The sequence below is a fragment of the Lagopus muta genome, chromosome Z, assembly GCF_023343835.1.
Source record: "Lagopus muta isolate bLagMut1 chromosome Z, bLagMut1 primary, whole genome shotgun sequence".
Lineage (NCBI taxonomy): Eukaryota > Metazoa > Chordata > Aves > Galliformes > Phasianidae > Lagopus > Lagopus muta.
The window spans coordinates 73,058,893-73,080,366 of NC_064472.1; the positions used below are offsets into that span (position 1 = coordinate 73,058,893).

Consider the following 21,474-nt stretch of genomic DNA (forward strand, 5'->3'; position numbering starts at 1 on the left):
TTTCATGGTCATGTAACAGTCTCTTCTGGGAACCAGATGACACAGCAAAATGTGAAAGTTGCTTAAGGTAAAAAATGAATTTCTGCTGACTTTTCTGGCACAATGTAGCAGAAACTGACCAGTGCAGCCACAACCTGGTTCATTTCCCAAAATTCTCCATAGTTGTAAGCACCACCCTGCACAGAACTGGCACAGAAAGACTCTTTTCAGTAGATTTCTGGTGAATATTCCAGATTACTTTTATTTCACATACTTTGGGTGTCTCTACTGAGTATTTCCTCAGTCAGCTGATGGTCATCTGGCACGTATGCTTTATTGGGAAAATGTGTGAACAGCTTAAGAAAAGTAAATCCGTGCATCCTACCCTACAATACAAAATCAGTTATTTTTGTAAGGAGCTTGGATGCAGAAAGATTTTTGCGGGAATTCACAAGCCTTTAAAAATCATATCCACAGAATTAATTCATGGCCTACCTGGTCTTAATCTAATCTTGTTTTATTTGTCAACAGTGGTCTGGAAAACATTATAATCCTGAACTATGTCCCTGACCCTGCAGGAGCTGCTTGGGAAAAAGAGCCATTGTTCTCTTATGCTAAGAGACCAAGGAATGGGCCCATGCTGTTTTTCTTTAACTGCATGCCCAAGAACAGCTATGTGCAGACTAAAATACTGCCCACTTCCAACCACATTTTCAGAGTACAGCTGAGCTTGGTGAATTCCTCTGAAGCGATTAAAATAAAGATCTTTTCTCTGCGTAGGAGAAATTACTTTGCCAGGCTTTCAATAATGTTGCCTCTACAAAAATCATATTTACAGTTTGAGGAGCCTTTGTTGGTGCTGTGAGACTAAAGAAGTCAGCGCTTCTGTATATTAAGATATATCTGCCCTTACCAGAAATAAAAATAAAAATGCTAAGATATAACCCCCCTGTGAAGGCATTTCCTATGTTGCCTGGAGAGGGAAAAGGAGTTCTTCCTAGCATTACATGCTTTGAGTGCCTCCTGGACATCAAAGCCATCTCCTGCCTTCTTTGGGTCCTCTCCTGTTACTCAGACTATGTCAAAATCCTCTGCTTCACCACTCTTGTGAATTGTTTCTTGTCAATGCAAAACTCTGCTGTACTTCGAACCTCTGAAATAGGGGCAAGAAGGAAATAAACTGAATCTAGTCACAACAACTAATGCAGGAAGTGCAGAATGTGACACGTGAAGACAATGAATGTGGATGTGTTCAACAACTGCGACGCATCACTGCATCACTGTGACACACCAGCTCCTCAGAACTTCCACAGAATTGGTAGAGTAGAAAATCAGTGCATATTCATCATGGGGCTCACACACTGCTTGGAATCAAACTTCACACAAGCCAGCTAGATGAGATAGCTACCTGCAAACAAAAAGATTCAAGTACCTTTCCCCAGCACAGTATAGGCATCCCATCAAGTCAACATATTCATAGAATATGGGTTGAAAAGGACCACAATGCTCATCTAGTTTCAAACCCCTGCTGTGTGGAGGTCGCCAACAAGCAGCCCAGGCTGCCCAGAGCCACATCCAGACTGGCCTTGAATGCCTGCAGGGATGGGGCATCCACAGCCTCCTTGGGCAACCTGTGCCAGTGCCTCACCACCCTCTGGGAGAAAAACTTCCTCCTCACATCCAACCTAAACCTCCCCTGTCTCAGCTTATGACCGTTGCCCCTTGTCCTGTCACCATCCACCCTTGTAAACAGCCGTTCCCCCTCCTGTTTATAAGTTCCCTTCAAGTACTGGAAGGCCACCATGAGGTCTCCCTGCAGCCTTGTCTTCTCCAAGCTGAACAGTCCCAGTTTCCTCAACCTTTCCTCACAGGAGAGGTGCTCCAGCCTTCTGCTCATCTCAGTGCCTCCTCTGGACCCACTCCAAAACCTCCACGTCCTTCCTGTGCTGGGGGCCCAGGTCTGGACGCAGCGCTGCAGATGGAGCCTCACAAGAGCTGAGTAGAGTTGAACAATCACCTTCCTCAGCCCTTTTTTAACGCAGCCCATAACTTTGTATTGCATGTGATTAGGTTAGAGCTTGATGATCCTTGAGGTCCCTTCCAACCCAAGCCATTCTATAATTCTGTGACTAGGAAGCAAAAGCAGAGGTAATATTTTCACGTCAACTCAAGTTAACGCTTTGGTAGAGATCCTGTGCAAAGAGGAGCTGAAGTGGATGGAAGAGCTCTGTAGCTTGCGCAAATTTTTCAGATAATGCACAGCTCCACAGAGACCTGACCAAGAATGTCTTACCAGATGGAGACTGGAAAATCCACCGATGCAGCTGCCAAAGAGCAGCCACTGAAAAAATATGCTCCCATCAATAAGAGTAATAATTCCCTTCCTCAGGCCAGTGTGAGTAGCCCACAGTTGTTAAGTAGTCTAGGCAAAATCAGATAAGGCTGTGTTGTGTTTTCAGAAAATCTGACAGCATGGAGAATTGAGACTGTTCCATAAAAACAGCCCAGTATAATTTGGTGGGGGAGAAAACATGAGGAGAATAGTTTACCAGACCGGGTACAGAGTGAGAAAGAGGACGAGGAGTGAGGTAAAAGAAAAGAGGGTTGTTTCTTTAAGCCATAACATTTGTCTGATTTTGCAGAGTTATTTGAGTAAGTTAAGAGCAGAAGGAGCAGTAGGGGAATAAAGGACAGGAGAGCTGACTAAAGTTCTGGCAGAAGGATAAGTGAAAATGGTTGCAGCGTGTGCTTTAAATGACGAAATAAATCAGTGCAGGCTTGGAAATTAAATACGGGGAAAGAAAGTAGATGAATGAAAAGAACTTTTGTAAAGGAACCTCAACAGAAACTGCTCACAACTGGTGCCACTGCTCATACCAATGCATGGAACACGGGATTTTTCAATGGTTTCTGCTTCTTCCATAAACTAAAAATCTGGTATGTATTTTTCAAAACCATAAATATAGGGAAAAAAATATTCTCTGTTGGAGAGCCTTTCTGATTAATAAGGAAATCCAAGTGTAAAACAAACTGCTCACTACTGCAGAAATACTTATAAAGCATGTGAAGCACACAACTAGGGCTCGATTGAGATCTGCTTGCAGTTCAAACCACAACAAAGTCAGTGAAGTCCTGAGCACCTCAGAATGTATGTAGCAATTGAGGACAACATAATGATGGAAACTTCCCACAAATCCAGACCATATTATCACTGTTCTCAATTCCTGACACAGGGAGATGCAGTATGAGATGATCCAGAGCCTCCTTTGGGAAGATAAAGGGCTAGGGTTCTTGGCAAATCAAGGTCCATTCAGTCTGGTTTATCCTCCTGACACATGGTTGGGTACCCAGAAATTATTTGTACTAGTCCAATTTCTCTAATTGCTTTCAGATCTAGCGTAAGTTTGCTTAACTAAAATTTATCTGTTCCCAGCAATTATTCTCTTCAGTGCAGAACCCTCTTCTGTTTCAGATTTTCAGGGAAGAAAATACACATGAAATCTTAGTTCCTTTGGTTAGAAAATCATCCTAAGTATACATTCAGTATAAACTGTCTGAAAGAAGAAACTTTTCCTCAACACAGATGGATGTTTTCCCTTGTAATCTAACAACTAGAAATTGAATGAACGTGCATAATTTTAGATCCCAAATCAAATACTGAATCAAAACCAAATTCTCAGAGTCCTTTCATTATCTGAAAATAAAAGGCGAGGGAAACAGCTGCCAATAAACAAAGAATTATTTTAATTCTAATGACACACTTCGTGGCCTGACAGTAAATCCCTTTGCTCTATCCGTCGTTTCACTTATCTGGTTTGGAGGAAAAATAGATAGATAGATAGACAGATAGACAGATAAATAGATAGATAAATAGATAGATAGACAGATAGATAGGTAGATAGGTGGATAGGTAGGTAGGTAGGTAGAGATGATATTCAAGCAATTGCACTTGTAAGCGACTCCTGTGGGGAGCAGATACCTCCATGCGGAACACCAGAGGCTCTCCTAGCAGCCTCGCTCCAGCGAGACCTACAGCATATAAAACGCTGTTAATCCCATGCCACGGCCAAGGAACGGCTGTGTCTCCGCGCCCCGAGCCCGCAGAGGTCAGCGATAGGGGACAGAGGGTCGGACCCACACCCGAGCGTGGCAGCCAGGCGCGACCCGGCCGGAGCGCTGGAACGACCACAGCCTGCTGCTGGTGCGCGGCCGCGGGGCCGGGGTGGGGGATTAACGTACTAGCGCCGCTCGCTCCTGCTTCTCGCTGGATCGGCTCCGAGACGGGGATTAACGCAGCGAGCGGCTGCCGGGGCGGGATTTGACTGGAGGAACGGTGGAAAGGAAGAGATGAAGACGGCCGAGATCGGTGCCAGCGGCAGCTGCAGCCGCGGTCCCCGCGGGGACTAGGGGGGGATTTGCCGCCGCTCGCCGCCACCGGGCGCTGCCGAGCTTTCTGCCGGACAGCACCGGACGGCTCCGAGCCGTCCCTGCCGCCGCTCCCGGAACCCGCCGCGGAGCCTCAAAGTCCCCGGCTGGGCCGCCCGGAACCGAGCCCACGCCGCCAGGCCGAGATGCTCCAGTCGCTCGCGGGCATCCCGCGGCGGCGGGCAGCGTTGGCGTGGACGCCGAGCGAGCGATCGGAGGCGGCGGCAGCGGCGGCTGCGACCGACGGTGCCGGCGGGGACATCGCTCCCGCGAGGCGCGGCACCGCAGCCGCCCCTTCGGCGGCACCGCCCGCGGCACGGCGGGGCGGGAGGGCTGGGCACGTGCCCGCGGGGCGGAGCGGGGCGGGGCGCGGCCGCCCGGTGCGATCCAGTCCGGGGCTTTGTCTCCGCCTCCGGAGCCGCGTCCCAGGGGCTGGGAGTGGGAGCCGGGCGGAGGCAGGGTAGCGGCGGCGGGCGAGCGGCTTCCAGTCCAATGCCCGGCAGCCTGGGGGCGAGCAGCGACTGCGCCTTCTTGCCGCGGCACGGCGAGCGCCGCCAGCCTCGGAGTTTTCCTGGAGCAGCTTTCGCACCGGGAACACTTTTGGTAGAAAGGGAGCAGGACAAGACCCCGAAATGACTTACCTCCCGAGGCACGGCTGAAGGGGACTTACTGGAGTGGAGTCGTAGTGGAATTTGGGTTTGGAGAGGAGTTGCGAACGCTTTTTTTCTTTTTCTTTTTTTTTCTTTTTTTCTTTTTTTTTTCCACTCCTGTTCCCTCTTTTCGCCCGTCATTGGAAATGAACAAATTGCACTTGCAATTCAGAAAGTAGAAATATTAAATATTCCATCCCCTGGGAAGCACATATGTAGTAATGACAAAGGATTGCAAAGGAGAGAGTGGCTCCAGTTTCCCAGAGAGATCCCCTTAAATGGATTACTAAATGGGACACACCATCAGCTAGTTCTGTCCTCTAGCTGCCCAGATAGATGCACCGAAAAGGTACAGTACTCCCCGTCCGTATCCGATGTTTTGGGTTGCGTGGAAGGAAGGCTCCCGCCTCGCCCGGCCGGTCGAGAGCGGCGGGGAAGGCGGGCGGCGGCTGCGGCTGCCTCGGCAGCGCCGATGGCATTAGGCGAGGAGCCGTCCGCAAGTGCACGCGTTGCGCTCGCCCTTGCCACTTTCCAGGCATCTCGTGGTTTCGTCTTTCTTTTCCTTTTTTCCTCTTTTCCTCTCCCCCACCCTTAGGCTGCTGAACGCGCCGGCGCTCCCCGGCCCACCGGCACCGTTTGCATGCACGGTGTTCGGGCTCCTGTCCGCCTTCTCCGGCTCCCAGCTCCGCTCCCTGCCTTCAGCTGCGGGGGGTTTCGTGCGGGGCCGGATCCGCGCTGCCTGCGGTCACCGCGCGGGGCTATGAGCTGCCGGGGTCTTTGTTACAGGCACAGTGCGGGAGCTCCGTGCAGAGGCGTAACCCACGGTTTCCGCTCACCAGTGCGGGATTGTGGTGGTGCCTTCTGGTTTTGTGGGCTTGGCGGTGTGTTTCGGGATTGGGATTTTTGTTTGTTGTGTTGGCATTACTATTATTATTTTAAATTTTCAAGGCTGAAAGAAGAGGCCGGCAACCGAGAAAACTTCGGTTTCCCGGTTGCTACAGCGGCTTTGTTCGCGAGGGTGGGCTGAGGCCGCGGGCTCCCCTCCCCGCCGCACCGACCTCCGTCCCCGCAGAGGGGCTGCGGGGAGAGAGAGGGTCCCAGGCAGAGCCCTTCCCCGCCCCCTTCTCGGCAGGGCGAGGGCTCTGTCCGCCGCTCCTTCGTTCGCTCTCTTCCTCGGGGAGCCGAGAAACGGCGGATAAAGTTTTTCTAAGGGGGAAGAGCAGGGCAAGCCGGCACGAAGGAGCTGCCGCAGCCTCTCTCGGAGCTGGCCCGGCGTGAGTCCTGGGAGCCCCGTGCAGGCGGCTCTGAGCGGCCGGCAGCGGGCAGCTTCGTACCGCTGTTTAAGAGAAGAAGGCGGTTTAGCTCCCCCCAGCCCAGCCCGTGTAGGAGCTTGCGGGCGAGGCGTTAGGAACCCTTCTCGCCCCCGTCCGGGGCGAGGCAGGGGGTCAGCACTGCCCCGAGCCCTGCCGCCGTTCCCGAGGAGGGTGACGGAAAGTTTGGCTCGTCTTCGAGCCGGAGAAAGTACCTGCGACAGCTCGGCCCCTCCTGCCCGAGGGAGGCGCTTCCTGGGGTGGCTGCAGGCGGGGGAGCGTTGCGAGCGCGGACCGCCGAGGCGGCGGTGTCGTTCTGTCCGCTGGCACTACGATGTCCTGACAGCCCTGAGCCGGGTGAGTGCCGGGCTGAGCTCCGCGGACAGCCGGCTGTGTCTTTGCTAACCGTGACCGCTTGGTCGGAGGGAAATTTGCTCCCCTTCCCCTCTCCTGAGCAAATTGCTGCTTTGGAAGTTTGTAAACCTGCGCTCGTGTACCGAGGTCTGTGCAGCACGCGTCTTTGGTTGTTGCGCATGGGAAATTGTTGGACTAAAGCAGAGGCTTTAAGTGGTCCGTGGCAAAGCACGCGAATTCCAGGATTCGCAAGATGAGCACTTGGTCCTCCGAAGGGGTGGACACATGGACTGTAGATGTAGTAAATAATAAAGAGCTGAATCTCCACGACCATTTTCTGCCACAGGGCTGCGTGCAGAGGTTTACTAATTGTCGTAGATTGAGCTAACTTTTATTCAGTATCATCTGGCACTCGTATTAAGCTAACCTCGAAGACAGGGGGGAAATCATGCCTCTTGCTACGCTGTCTTTGCAAACATTGTGTATGTGCAGTTCAGTGTTCTCATGTCAGCAAGCTTTTCTGGCTCGGTAAATCAACGTGAGGAAGTCCAGGAGAGTGAGGATCTATCGCAGAACTTGTAGAGCTTTTGACAAGTCTGTGGCAGCTCTCTGACAGTAGGATTTATGCAGCCACTGTAACGTTCATGGCTTCCTTTGCCATTTGTTCTCAGACTGCAAAATGATCATGCTCTGGTTAACTTTTGTGGGTTTTCTGTTTGTTTGTTTGTTTTTAATGAGACTGATTTAGTGTGTTGCAAGGAAAATTGGGTTTCGTGCAGCAAACCTTTTTCTTCACGGAATTGCTGCATATGTGTTTGAAAGGAAATGCTATAGAGTCAGTAAGATTGAGAGGTTTGCCAATTAAAAAAAAAAAAAAAAGTGCAGTTGCCTGAACATTTCAATGTCTAGGGTATAATTTTGTCTGAAAGGATCCTGTTTTTCATGTAGTAGCTTATCCGAAGATATAATGCAAAGAGAAAACACACTAACTCTCTTTAAAGCCCAACAATTTCCTATGCATAAAAATGTTTATCTTGATTCCCTTCCACTCTTCACTGAATAAAATCTCTGGCTTTTGAGTAAGTTTATCTCAGGAGTGGAATGCCCAGATGAAGCTTCTGTCTGAATGCAAAATGAATTTTAAAATAGCAATTAATACCATAAAGTATAATTGCAGTGTTTGCTTTTCCTGTAGTGGGAATCAAGTGCTTGAAGCATGGATGAGTACTTAAAAGGAAAACGAATCATATGGTCACAGATGTTCTGTGTATTCTGAATTAGCCTACATCAAAACTGTTATTCTGACTTCCAGTGGCAAAACCAACCTTATAAACTTGTCGTTCTTGAACAAAAAAAAATAGTTGGATTCTAACGTCTGCAAGCAATATGTTATCTAACATCTCCAGCTGCTCGAAGGTGGAAGTACCAACCATAGTCCGTTTGTAATGTTTGCAAATTAAGGCATGTACTTATTGCCAGTCAGTGAGGAAGGAGGTGGGTCGGGTTTGGGAGAAGGAGTTGTCCTTGCTCTTTTTTTTTGGGGGGGGGGGGGAAGAAAAAGAAAAGCAGAAAGATCAGATTAATGACCTGTGTTAAATCCAGAATGGAACTGTTTGCATTAAAAAGGAAGTAGGTTATTGTGAACTTGCTTGTGAGTGTTTTGTGAAGGGAAGGGGAAACTTGTCATCTTGTTTTGAAGAGCCATACATAAATACGCATGAAAAGAGTTCACATGGTTTGCAGCAGGAGAGACATGAAATGTTTTTGGATTAAATTGACCTGAGCTAATATATGTCTTGCATCCAACTTGTTTGCAAGGACGCATTGTGGCACTTCCCGGTCAAATGCTTTGTGTCTGATTGCCATGCACTATACCAGAGTGCTGAAAAGAAGCAACGGGGTAAATTCTGCTAAACCAAATTCTATTCTGTTAGGCACAGCATATGCTAGAGTAAAGTTGAACTACACTAGATCAGAAGTTTTCACTATCTTCATTTGATACAGATGCTGCACTATTTTACCTCCTACTATTAATTTATTAAGGAGGTAAATCTTTAGCCCTTGCCCTTTCCAGTCTTGCTTGCCCAGCTCTGTTCTGATTGTTGGAGTTGTGTGCTTCCCCCTGCTTTCTGGTGGCAATCTATGCTTGGTGAGGACCTGAAACTATGATCTGATTCCCTTTGCTGTGGGTCAACCTTCAGGACTTTGGTCCACATCTTTTGGAGCAAGCAGCATCCAACACAGACCTACAGCAGACTGTGGCAAGCCTTGCCTGGGCAGGGAAACAGGAGAGAAAAGAAAAAAAGAGAGGAGTAAGCAATGCTTTTCTTCTGCACCATTAATTGTGTGCATCAGACCACCCTGAGGTGGGTGAGGAGTAGGGTGGTAGGTAATAAGAGACAGCCAGCAGCTGTGTCAGTTCCTGCATCGCGAAGCAACCAGAATCACGGTTTAGTGGCAAAGATAAGCAGCTGGAAGAAAACCCAAGCCTGGATATAAAACCTCTGTGTATGAATGTGTTCATTTTGAAGCTGACGCGTCTGTCTGTTGAACAAGGAACAGCTTGGACAGGGTCTGCAAAGGCAGAAGTGCTCGTCCCAGTTTAAGTGCTAACCGAAAGCCCAGGGTCTTTATTTCCTCTGTGTGCTATCTTCTGAACGAGTGAAGCCATGGAAATATCTGGATGTTGATGTTTATACAGCATTAAGGGTTATTTAACTGGTCTCAGGAAATGAGTCTTTGAGTTTGGGTCACGACAAGTATGGCAGCACGGCTCAGGCACTGCTTTAGATTTAAAGGGAAGAGTGCCACCTACTGTGTTGTAATTATACATATTGCATGTCCTGCATGTCCTCAGGAGTTCCCAAGGTGTCCACCTGCCACTCTTATTTTAGCAACTGGATAGGAAAAGATTAAAAATTCATTGTGATATGGGATCTGGAAAAAAGAAAGAAATAGAATATCCTAAAGCATCAAGATATTCAGAAAGTCGTGGAAATGGTTTATTAAAAGACATCCATGGCTGCATTTGCTATTTTTGTCACTTCAGACTCATTAAGGCTACGAGTTAATGGTGGGGGCACAAGAAATAAAAAAGGGGATTGGAGCTCTATGCCACACCTCATAAATTTATCATATTCTCAGCTTTCGTGAGCCAGAAGAACATAAATGAAGCTGCACGATTTATGTCCTGGGGAATTTAAAGTTTAGGTCCACTGTAGATAAAAAGAAAGAAAAGCAGATGTCACCTTTTACAAAATAGCTTCTAAAAATAAAGAAGAAAATTGGTAAGAAAAACCACCATAAATTATGTCATGATTCACTGCCTAAATACTGATAGTTAACTGTTAGCCAGTATGGAACTGTAGTTATTTACCAGTAAGAAGATGGGGTGTGTTATACTCTGCAAATACAGAGCCATTTCTGTCTGGAAAGATTCTTCCCCCAGTCCCCAAAGTGTTTCTGCATTGGCTGAAATGGAGATGTAAGATGAAGAAGATAAACCAGCTATTAGCAGAACTGCCAGTTGCTGTGTCTCTGGAGTGAAGACATATGGTAATTTGCTGCATTCCGTGATGACCTTTTCTTTAAAAGTATTGTTAATAATAGGCATTTCTGTATACAATACTTACAACAGATTCTTGGAATTCCTTGAAATTCGTATGTTGTGGACTACCCCATGCATTTTTTTTTTTTTTTAACCACTGCGAACTGCTAATGAGGGACTTCACACAGAAGGTTTTTGTTTCTTTTTTGGTTTGGTTTTTTTTTTTTTTTTTTTACACCATTCCTGGCATACTGAAGGGAAGCACCTCCAGGGCAGGTGCCCAGCACTGTGTGTGCGCTGTCTCCCCATTGGGAAGCCTTTTGCTCCTTGTCTCCTTCGCTCCCTGGGTGAAGCCATGCCTTGGCTGCATGGTCGTACCCTTAGTGATAAGGGCAAAAAACATATTCCTCTACTTCTCTGTAGCCTTTTGTGGAAACTTAATGTTGCAATTGGAAATAAGTAATGTTCTTATTACATCATTTCGCCTCAATCTGAGCCATCTAGTAGATGGGGAGTGTGAGAGTGATTTTTTTTTTCTTTTTTTTTTTTTCTGGAGATAATAGTGGGAGTTTGATTGTCTGCTTCTAAAAAAGGTATTCCTAACCTCTCATCAATTTTGCCATGACCCTGACAGACTCATGGGGCCTTCTAGTAATGAAAATGTGTAGATAACGTAACAGATGTACAAGGGGGTTTTGGTTCAGCAGATGGAAAAAGTATGCTCTTATATGAATCCTCAACACAATGAGAAGAACTATGTCCAAATATATGCCTGACTGCAGCAAACGTTATTTCTACTTGATCTCAGTCTGCTCACCTTCCCTCAGGTGTTCTATACGTTCTATACGTTGAGCATTTTTATGTGCAGCATTGACAGGCTGACTGGAAATGTGCTGTGTTGGTTCCTTCACTGTTGCTGGTGGACGTTTATCCATTGCTTGCACTTGGGGCAGCATTTCATTGAGATGTTAATGAGAATTTGAACAGTTTGTAGTTCCGTCGAATATTTTCTCTTAGAAGAAAAATAGTGTGGTTTTGTTGATGCCTTTTGAAATCTACTTTTTATTGGTAGAATGTGATGGATTTTATGCTAATTCCTTTCGCATTCCTGAAATATGGCCTAGCGAGGCACTGTCTCTGGGATCTTCATCTATTAATCATGGAAGCTGCTTTTTTATTCGGTTGCCATAGTTTCAGTGCCTCAGATAGTGTTGGGGTGCCTTGGGAAAGGCTTGAGATATACTTGGACTTGCAAGCCTTGCAGTTATTTTGGCAGTGGTAGAGCTCTGAAGGAACAGAGAACAGCATCCAGCATTATTCAGAGCTGGATTAAAAGAGGAAACTTCTGGATATGTCTCCCTGGACCTTGTTATGTGAACATCCAGCTGATACTTACTCCCAAGATTTGCTTTCTGTTTTGTCTTGCTGGTAAAACCGTGCACTTCAGAGACTTAATGGCTACCTTTATGCCCTGTGAGAGCAAGAAAGGCTTTTGATTAGTTCTGCTGACAAACGGCTGGGTAAATTAAGGGATTTAGGGTTTCTTAAGCAATGAAGGTAATTTGTTCTACATTTTCTCTTGACCTGTCTTCATAAAACATGACATCATGTTTGAGACTGAGTTAATGTGTATTGTTTCCATTGTTACCTTAAATTTAATAAAATGACAACGAGCGCGCTTTTGTTAGCTTACAAAGTAGCAAAGGGGAAATAATCTGTCAGAGCTGGTGTTCTTTCAGCTCTGTGTTGACATTGGCTGTACTTTTTTAATTATGTTTCGGTATCTGTCTACAAATTCAGCACTGAAACACGCATATTTTCAGAGACGCAGAGCTGTTAGTAGTTGAGAGTGGCTTTTCTGACAAATGAGAAAAGTGGTAAAGTAGTAAATAGCAAGAATTAATCTAGCAAGAAAGTAGCTGGAAGCCCCTGACTTTTCATCCTGTGCTAATTGTTAGCAGTTGTGGTTGGCTGCAGATAGTATGAAAACGCAAACATTTTTCACAAGGAAATCAGAGACCTTTTTCTTTTCCCATTGAGGGGGAAAAAAAAAGGAAAGAAAAGAAAGAAAAGAAAATCATCACCTCCACAAGGCACATGTGTGAGTAGATATCTCAAATCCATTTCTGTTCCATTTTACAGAATAATGTCTCCAGCATTAAGTGATTTCCCCTCTAGTTTTAATGAAACTATTTAGTTCTTGCACAGATAAGCTTGATAGATATTTTCTGTTCACAAGAAAAGCCTTAAAATTTCTCATCAAAGAATCATTTTTGAAATTAGCTGTGCAGTTTAAGTGAAAGAATACAGTATAATTTGAACTAATCTTGAAAATTAGCCACTTTAAAAACTTTCAAATGGTTAGTTACCCTTCAAAGAGAGGTTTTAAAGCTTCATTCTGGGACTTTACTACCCAGTCTTGTCAATTTTTCAAGTGAGATCAACAAGCAGATTGAGAACATGTGCCTATTATTTGTAATCCACCCTCAGGACTCCTACCAGCTGAGCAACTTTGAAGTCCAAAACTTCTGCATGAATTTTAATGATGATAAAGTTTGTGTGGTGGTGGATGTACAGAAAAATCTGTATTTCCAGCTTTGAACTCTCACGTAGTTTCTCTTTTGCAGTCTGGCTTTTGCATACTGTGTTGTGTATGCATATTTTACACAAAATGAATCCCACATTTTTTCCTGTTAAACCCGAAATGGATATGTATCTAGCAGACTGACAGTCTGATAGGGCAAAATGATGTGCCCTGGGCGTTTTGTAGTTGCATTTAGAAGGGAGCTTGTGACTGTCTAGAAAATTCTGGGTACTGAGAAACATTGAGGTCAAAAGCTGTAGAGGTACAAATGCAATTGTTGGGATTTTTTTTTTTTTTTTATCCTCTTTTCCTAAGAGTTTATTGCACATCAGCTAGTTTTGGATTAGGCATAGGATCAATCTGTATGGAAATGAATTTAAGCAGATCTGTAATGTACCATTGAATGCTTATTAACATTAAAGATTTTTCATAGAATCACAGAATGGCCTGGGTTGCAAAGGAGCACAGTGCTCATCCAGTTCCAACCCCCTGCTGTGTGCAGGTCGCCAACCAGCAGCCCAGGCTGCCCAGAGCCACATCCAGCCTGGCCTTGAATGCCTGCAGGGATGGGGCATCACAGCCTCCTTGGGCAACCTGTGCCAGTGCCTCACCACCCTCTGAGTATATTGCTTGTTTATTTTTTTGCCCCTGAAATACTGACATGTGAAGTAAGTAATTGTGTAAGTAATTGTAGAGGCTCAGTCTTATGCCTGTAAGAGAGTAAGGAAGAAATTCTACTGAATGCCTGCCTCAGCAGCAAATCCTTAGTCTACTCACAGGCCAGCTTAGCCCTGTCAGTTTTATTTATGGTTGGCCTCAGTTGTTTAACGTCTTCAAGCTTCAGAGTACTGATCCCATCAAAGAAATAAGATGATTATTATTGGAAAAGTGTTATATTTCTGTCCTTTTTTAGCAATTTTTTTTTTGGAGTCTGTTCTGGAAATCTTGCATGTATAGAGTCGCATCTCAGTGCCTGAGTATTTCTGAAAGACTAAGGCTTGATTTGAGTGGGATAGTAGTGCAGGGACAAGATGGAGGGAAAGTCCTCCACAGCACAGCCACTGACTGCCCAGTGCCCATCATCTGGAGGCAGTGCACAGGTTGAGTCCTACACGATCATATGTCTTTAGCAGTACTGAATTCCAGGAGCATGGCTAAATGCTGCCTGGTGTTTGATTCAAAACGCCTTTTTTATTATACAGAGTGGAACACGGGCTGTTTAACTGCTATCTTGGACCTTGGGTATTAGTTTTTGTAGTAATGGCTTGTCATCATAGCTCTCTAATAAAAGAAGTTCATAATGTACCAAAATCAACTTCTGAATTTTTTTTTTATATGAACAGGATTTGATGCTATGTGTATAAACTTCCAGTAGGGATTAACTCATTCTACTTCTGAATAATTTGTGCGTGTTAATTACAAGCACTCAGCTTTTGCCAGTTGCAACTTACTGATCTGGGCAGCCTGGTCTGGAGGCTGGCAGGGGTGTTGAAACTAGATGATCATTGTGGTCCTTTTCAACTCAGGTCATTCTGTGATTTTTATGACCTCAACAAAACAGTGAGAAATGGCTCAAGTTAAAAAATGATTTTTAAAATTCACTGTCATCTGTCATAGGGAGGTGATTATATAACATGATTCTAAGAACTGTGTCCAGCCAGTAAGGTATTCTGTTATAGAAACATTTCAGGCATAACATTTTCTACTTGGAGGAGAATAGTTTCGGTTTTTACAAAGAAGAAAGAGGACAGACATTTCTCTAATGCTTCTTTGGGGTGCTTTTTGTCTCACCTGGTAAAATTACTGTTGAATTTGAGTAGTAATATGTCCTTCTTTACAAAGAACTCAAGAACTGAATCCTTAAAGAGCCGTCGTGGGAAGAGGAAAGATTTTTTGCATGCGCCACTACACTTTTTTCATTTTTATCTGCAAGGTGTTTCCTTTTAATTTTGTTGTAGGGAAGTTCAGCATGTTCAGATAGGCTGATTAATTCCGTCACGAGACGTGTGTATTGTAGGGTGGTGTCGTCTTTTTTGCTTTATCCTGTTCTAAACCTAAGACTAGAGATACTGCCAGTACGCTTCCTTTCCCAAGATTAAAAATAAATAAAATAAATCCTGTTCCTGTTCAACAGTATGAGTAGTCCAAAAGGCATATATAGCCAACCTGGGTCTAATAGCCTTGAAGGCATGAGGTGAAGGCTGGTGACTATGAGAATAATGCAGTTTTGATTTGTCAGGATGTTTTTCTGAGTGTGTTATACAACAGCATTAAAGCATCTACAGAGGAAAAATAAAAACTCTACAATTAAAAAACATTGTCTATTGGAGTCAGTTCCCTGATGCACACATTTTATTTCCTTTTCATAGAATCATAGAATGAATCACAGAACAGCCTGGGTTGCACAGGAGCACAGTGCTCATCCAGTCCCAACCCCCTGCTGTGTGCAGGTCACCAACCAGCAGCCCAGGCTGCCCAGAGCCACATCCAGCCTGGCCTTGAATGCCTGCAGGGATGGGGCATCCACAGCCTCCTTGGGCAACCTGTTCAGTGCCTCACCACCCTCTGGGGGAAAAACTTCCTCCTAACATCCAACCTAAACCTCCCCTGACTCAGTTTAAAGCCATTCCCCAATGTCCTGTCACTATCAACGCTCGTAAACAGACTCATAAACTCCTCCTGTTTATCCGCTCCCTTCAAATACTGGAAGGCCACACTGAGGTCTCCCTGGATCTTTCTCTTCTCCAAGCTGAACAAGCCCAGTTCCCTCAACCTTTCCTCACAGCAGAGCTGCTCCAGCCCTCTGCTCATCTCAGTGCCTCCTCTGGACCTGCTCCAAAAGTTCCATGTCTTTCTTGTACTGCGAGCACCACTTTTTGTCTGTTTTTTTTTTTTTTGTTGTTTTGTTTTGTTTTTCAGCTCACTTTTTGGATGTTTTCATTTGTGCATATCTGTGTTGATGTCGTAAGCTCTCTCCTGTAGCCAAAATCCTGGAAGTGACATCATCTGCCAAAATCACCATTCACTCCCACCTCCAGTGCTCCGTGTGAGAGAAGCAGCTCAGCTTGGCCTTTCTGGTAACGCATTGCTGCAATAAGTGCTGGTGGTGTGCAGAAGGATGGAAGATGTGGGCTGTTTAATGTGGCAGTGAGAGGTAATGAGGTCTGTAAGAATGCTTGCATTCATTTACCTTCCATAGCAAATCAGTTCTTCAGATCCTTTTCTCCCATAGAAGTTCAGCAATCAAGCTTTATTTAAAACAGATGAGTGCATCCACTGTTGTCACAATGAAAGAACTTGAAGAACTTTTTCAGAATCTGCATTCTAAAAAAGCACCTCTGGGGTTTTGTTAGGAGGACTAATCCTGATCTGCTCCTTTGTGCCATGCTCCTAAAATCTGAGTAGATTCTTCCTGTAAGCTTTATGTTTGTCATCAGAACCAACTGCATTACTTACGTAAGAAAGTGTAGAGAGGTTGGGCCGAGGCACAAAATATGTTTTAGGAGGACATAACTTTTAAGCTGTCTGCATCACACAGGAGAATGAGGGTACAGTTTTGCTTCAGACACTGTCTGTATTTATTTCACTAGGCATGGAGCTTGTCTAGAAAGGCTGTGCTCTAACTCATCCTAATAGTGACATAACTCCTGCTGACTTCAGCAGCTGCTGTTAATTTCTGAAGTTTAAAATCTTGGGTGGGGGTGAAGTGGACTCATGTTCACGTTAATATCAAAATATCAATAAGGTGTTGTTCTGCTATGTAGTGGCACCTATATTGTAGCTTTATAGAATCTGCTGCAGGAGATTTTTTCGGAAGAGGAGAGCCTCGCAGTCGCCAGGCTGTCCTACTGCTCCACAGCTGTGCTTCCCAGACAACTGCTTGTGTTAGCCTACTGTAACAACTGTGTGCATTTAAAAGAATACATTCTTGTGTAAGATGGAACAAAAATCCATTTACTCAAAGAAGGATGGGTCTTAAGGATTGCAGCATGTGGCATTTACTTAGCCATGTTTTCCTTAGATTATATGTTTGAAATACTGAAAAACTCTCCTTGCTGTTGCACAGTGGCCTTAGAAATTGCTTCAGTCTTCAAGAGAAAAACGCCTTTCACCTTTTGACACTGTTTCTAAATCCAGGGGCAAAGCTAACTAATAGCACACAGTCTGAAGAAACAGAATCTGGGCTTGGTCACATGCTTTTGTGCTGAAAGGGCAATGCTCGTCTTTTAAAGCTTTCTTGCAGCTTGTTCAGCTGTGCTGTTTCATTGTGAAAACTAATAGGAGGACTACACTCTGCTTTTTCCTTTGCATGTACCCTGCCCTCTTGTGTCTTAAAATCTCAGTGCAGACACTTCAGGCATCCAGATGATGACTGGCGTAGTGAAAAACATTGAGCAATAACAGGAAATGATGGACACAAGACACACTCTTCAAAGGCACTGTTTTTTTGTGCTATTTTCTCTTGCTTTTTACAGCATAAGAAGCTGTACAGCTTTCTTATGCAGACACAGAGGTGTTTGAAAGTGGATTATCCAAACTGGTGTACAGAAAAGCCCTAGGAGTCATTTTGCATCAGTGGGTAAGGGCCATAATGCATTTGATTAAAGCAAGGCATGCTGCCTACACAGGGAGTTGCTAACAAGGTTCTTTCATGTTTTTCATGTCTTAGCCCTGCTTTTACAGAACATAAATTCATATTTAGTTTCAGTGGTTGCACTGTTCTGGTCAGATCTATAGGACTGCTAAGAGAATCAAACTATACAAGTGCAACCAGTTGAATGTAAAATAATACAATTTGTGCTGAGCGGAAACCATGACTGAGAATATTAGCAAAACATTGTCCCAGCTTAACATTCACCTGCTCTACCTTGTCCTCCTCCTGCTTGGCTTTTTAACAGCCACAGGGAAAGGTTGCTGAAAGCACAGGTCATGCTAAGACAGATTAGCTGTATTTTTTAGAGAAAGAAAGATGGAAAGAGATTTTCTCTCCTTCGAGCTGTGTTTTTTCTTTCTCCTGCTCAAACAAGAGGGTAGAATTTGCTCCAAGCTGTTAAATAGTTTCTGGCACTAGTCCTCGCACTTCCCCTTACTCGTGTGAAGTGTATTTTATGCTGTTTAAAAGTGTCTTTATATACTCTCATGTTTAAAGAGCCTCCAGAACTTAGAAATATATAAAAAGTCTTTGCAAGATGAAGAGCAAACTGCAGGAACTTCATGCTGTGCCAGTGTTTAAAAGAAGCAGTAATTCACGTAATTCTTTATTTTTAGGGATCAAATAGAAATATGTGGACCGAACTTATCTAAGGCTATTTAAATTTTCCGATCAATTTTTTAACTTCTTGAGAGAAGATGCACATTCGGAGTTTACCTCAGGTCAGTTCCAGTGTGAGTTCAGTGCTTGCTTCGAGCTCTTTCATTTGTGTATTGCTGAGACACTGCATCTTTCAGCTTTCATCTTAAAAAACAGTCGTGTTGTGGATCCAGAGCAGCTAGAATGCACGTTGCAGAAGGGATTTCTAGCCATCTTGCAGTGACTTCTGTCATTATGGACTCAATCCCAAGCGTTCAAGTCTTAACAATTAGAACTGGGATGGAATGAGATTTTTTGTTGTGTTTTGCTTTGTTTTGTTCGACTTCAAAGCAGAACATCCACAGAGGGAGTTCTGCGTGTTTTGAAGTAATTCTGCTCCCACTCCTGCTGATCTCTGAGATCTACGCGTACATAGAAATCAGCAGAAGGGTACAGCTGACTGTCAAGTTGCCTACGCTCATACTGATTTGGGGGCTGTTGACTTGCCTTCTGTCTTTATCCTCGTGCCTCTGCTGAATCTGCTTTGCCTGATACAATCTCCTGGGCGCTGCTCCAGCAATTGCAGAATTGGGTTGCCCATGGTGGAAGATCGGCTAGGAAAGCTGTTGTATTAGCATCCACATGCTACACTGCTGCATGGACAGATGATTTAGAGAAAACTTCTTGCTTCTGAGCCACATTCACACCTCTTCTTGTCTTCAATCTGCGTTTCAGTAGTAGATCTGCAAGCCTGCAGTCATTTCAGACAAAGCCTTGGGTAGAAAGCTGTTGTCAAGCAACTGGCATAGGGTATAGGAGAAAAGGGAATGTGTGCATAAAGAAGGCTCCTGGCTGTTTGGTCTCATCTGATTAGGTCTCACTTCTTTAAGAAGACTGAAAGCAACCAGTTTTTCCCACTATGCACCATAGACTTTGTTGGCATCTGTCCCAAGCTCATCTCAATAGATACTGGATAGCTTGTGAAATAGGGAGAATGTGTGCTGGAAGGGACACTGGGTTTTTTGTGGGACCAGGACAAGGTGAGAAAGGCTCACAGATTCAGAGAATAAGAAAAGGTGGTTTCTGTAACTATGGCGTTGAGAAGAAACAGAGGAGCCACTGAGTGACGAGGGGATTAATTCTAACTAGGCATTACTTTTTTAAGAAAGAGATGGGACACTCCACAAAATGTAGCACACTTGTGCTGGAACCTGTAATTTCCTGGGAGCATATGCAGTACTTCCACTGACAACAGTGGGTGTGAAACACAGACATTGAGTTTGGCTATGGCTTAAAAAACAATCTTGAAGTCACTATTATCATTCTCTTCTTTGAACTCCTCATACCTTTGTATAATAGTTTAAGATACAAAAATATAAAATATTTTTCTGATCAAGTAAGACTAAATGGAAAACTAAGGACAAGATGTTTCCCTGACCTGCAGGAAAATCCTTACGTTTTATCACTTTAAATTAAATCTGCTAGAAGTCACTGCTGTTCTCTGCATTAACTCAGCAGGCTAAAGGATGGGAAGCTGTGTTGTCCTGCTGAAGGATATATTGGAGGAGAATAAATAATACAGAATTTATCCGCATCAATATTTGTGGTGTCTTTGAAGTGTTAATAATGCTTGGAAAAATTTGTATGTCGGGTTAATGCCTGCTCTGAAAGCTTGCGGGAAAAACTGCAAGAAAGCTATGAATAATTTCCAGAAAATTGATTTCTTTCTTTCTTCCACAGCAAAACAGCAAAGGTGGTCGAGGTATTCCTATCCTGACCATATTTTTTGGGCTCAAGCTTCACTCAAAATACTTCAATGAAGGAAGAGGTTTCTGGAAACTGAGAGTCCAAGGGAAAAGTTGCAGGATAGGGTTGGCGAAGAAGAGAAGGGTGAAAAAGCTTTCCTTCATGACCGACCAGCAGTTTGCAGTGGAGTGATTCCTTTGTGATAAGAGTCTCTGTTAAGAGTACATGCAAAGCTCAGACTGAGAAAAAGTGGATGGCACAGCAGAGATGAAAGGGGCACTGTTTGTCTGTCTGCCCAATTTCTTCTTCTTTCATGTAGAGTTTGGTAGGTGATGGGGATAAAGCCCAGAGGGGACTCTCCTGTGTCCCCATGTCCATTCCTTGCACTGGAAAATCTTATGACTTCTCTCTCAGACTGGTGGTAGAGAAAAGAAAAAGGGTTTCCATCATTGCCAAGCCTCTCTATTGATGGGCACCTCTATGAGGCAGAGACTGGTACGCAGCAATTATAATTAGTAAAGAGGCAGAAGGAGGCTTTGCAATATGTGTGTTTTGAGGAGAGTATCTGAAGGGCTGTGTGGTTTTCTTGCTGCTGGGCCAATGTTGAGGTTAAGCAGCAACAGCCTTGTGGGAAGGGCACTGGCATCACCCTGTGCAGCTGGCTGGTCAGCTGTGTGAAACAAATTTATGGCTTCCATCCAGTTTCCACTGAACTAATAAAACTTCTTTAAAAAAAAAAAGTGCTGCACCTGGCACTGTTAGGGAAAAAAAACAGTCAGCAGCCTCAGCAGGGAGGCAGAAGCCTAGGTCAGCACAAAGGTTAAACTCCCTAAAAGTGACATTTTGATGTGCTATGCCTTTTTTAAAAACATATCCTATGTTTTGAAGCTGGTGTCTCTGCAGACAGCAGGTCCCAAGCACTATTTGCTATTTCTGATAGACTTGAGCTTCTTGCTGCAGTGAGCAGGGCTTGTCTTAGAGCAGATGACAAGCGTGGGGTTGTGCTTGGTGGTGAGGTAAGGGCATTGTGACCAGCATCATCACTTCAAGGCATAACACCCTAAGCCCTTACATGCCCAGATGAGTGCAATCCAAAGCCTGTTCTCCAGCCCAGGTCCTGGAAGACTGCAGCAGAAACACCTCTGGAGGCAGCCAGGAGTGCTGTGTGCCAGCAGTAGCAGGGCAGTCTGCATGGCTGCCTGCCTGCCTTGTGGTGGACGTGAGCGATCTGGTATTTGTCACAGGTCTTAAAACTAAAACCGAGCATAAATAATGCACCCTTGTGCAAGTGAACAAAAAAATTTTTATAGCTGTTTCTAGGAATGAAACCAAACCTCAACCATGAGGTTTGATACTCTCTGCCGTATCCAAAGTTTGCGTACAGAACTTCTTCAAATAAATGCTTTGTAAAAATGATTTAATTCTGCTGTGATTGTGAGCTTTCACAAACATGCTGTTTCAGATTATCTTTAAAATAAATTTGATTTGCAACAGCTGTGCCTCCTCAAGCCCCTCCCCCCTAAAGTTTGTTTAGTTGGGGATTTTTTCCCCAAAAGAAAAGTGCTGAAGGAGTCCTCAAATTATTTTAA

The 21,474-nt window shown here is 44.6% G+C and overlaps 1 protein-coding gene across 5 annotated transcripts in view; it reads left to right on the plus strand.

Moving 5' to 3' along the window:
• Positions 1-4,846: 4,846 nt before the first annotated feature.
• The window catches only part of SEMA6A (semaphorin 6A), a 113,562-nt gene continuing 96,934 nt past the window's right edge, over positions 4,847-21,474 (plus strand). For 2 of the 5 annotated variants that reach the window (XM_048932079.1, XM_048932082.1), the window contains exon 1: positions 4,847-5,403. The gene's annotated coding sequence lies outside the window, so the exon portion shown is untranslated. The other 3 variants (XM_048932083.1, XM_048932080.1, XM_048932081.1) reach the window with 3 other exon arrangements.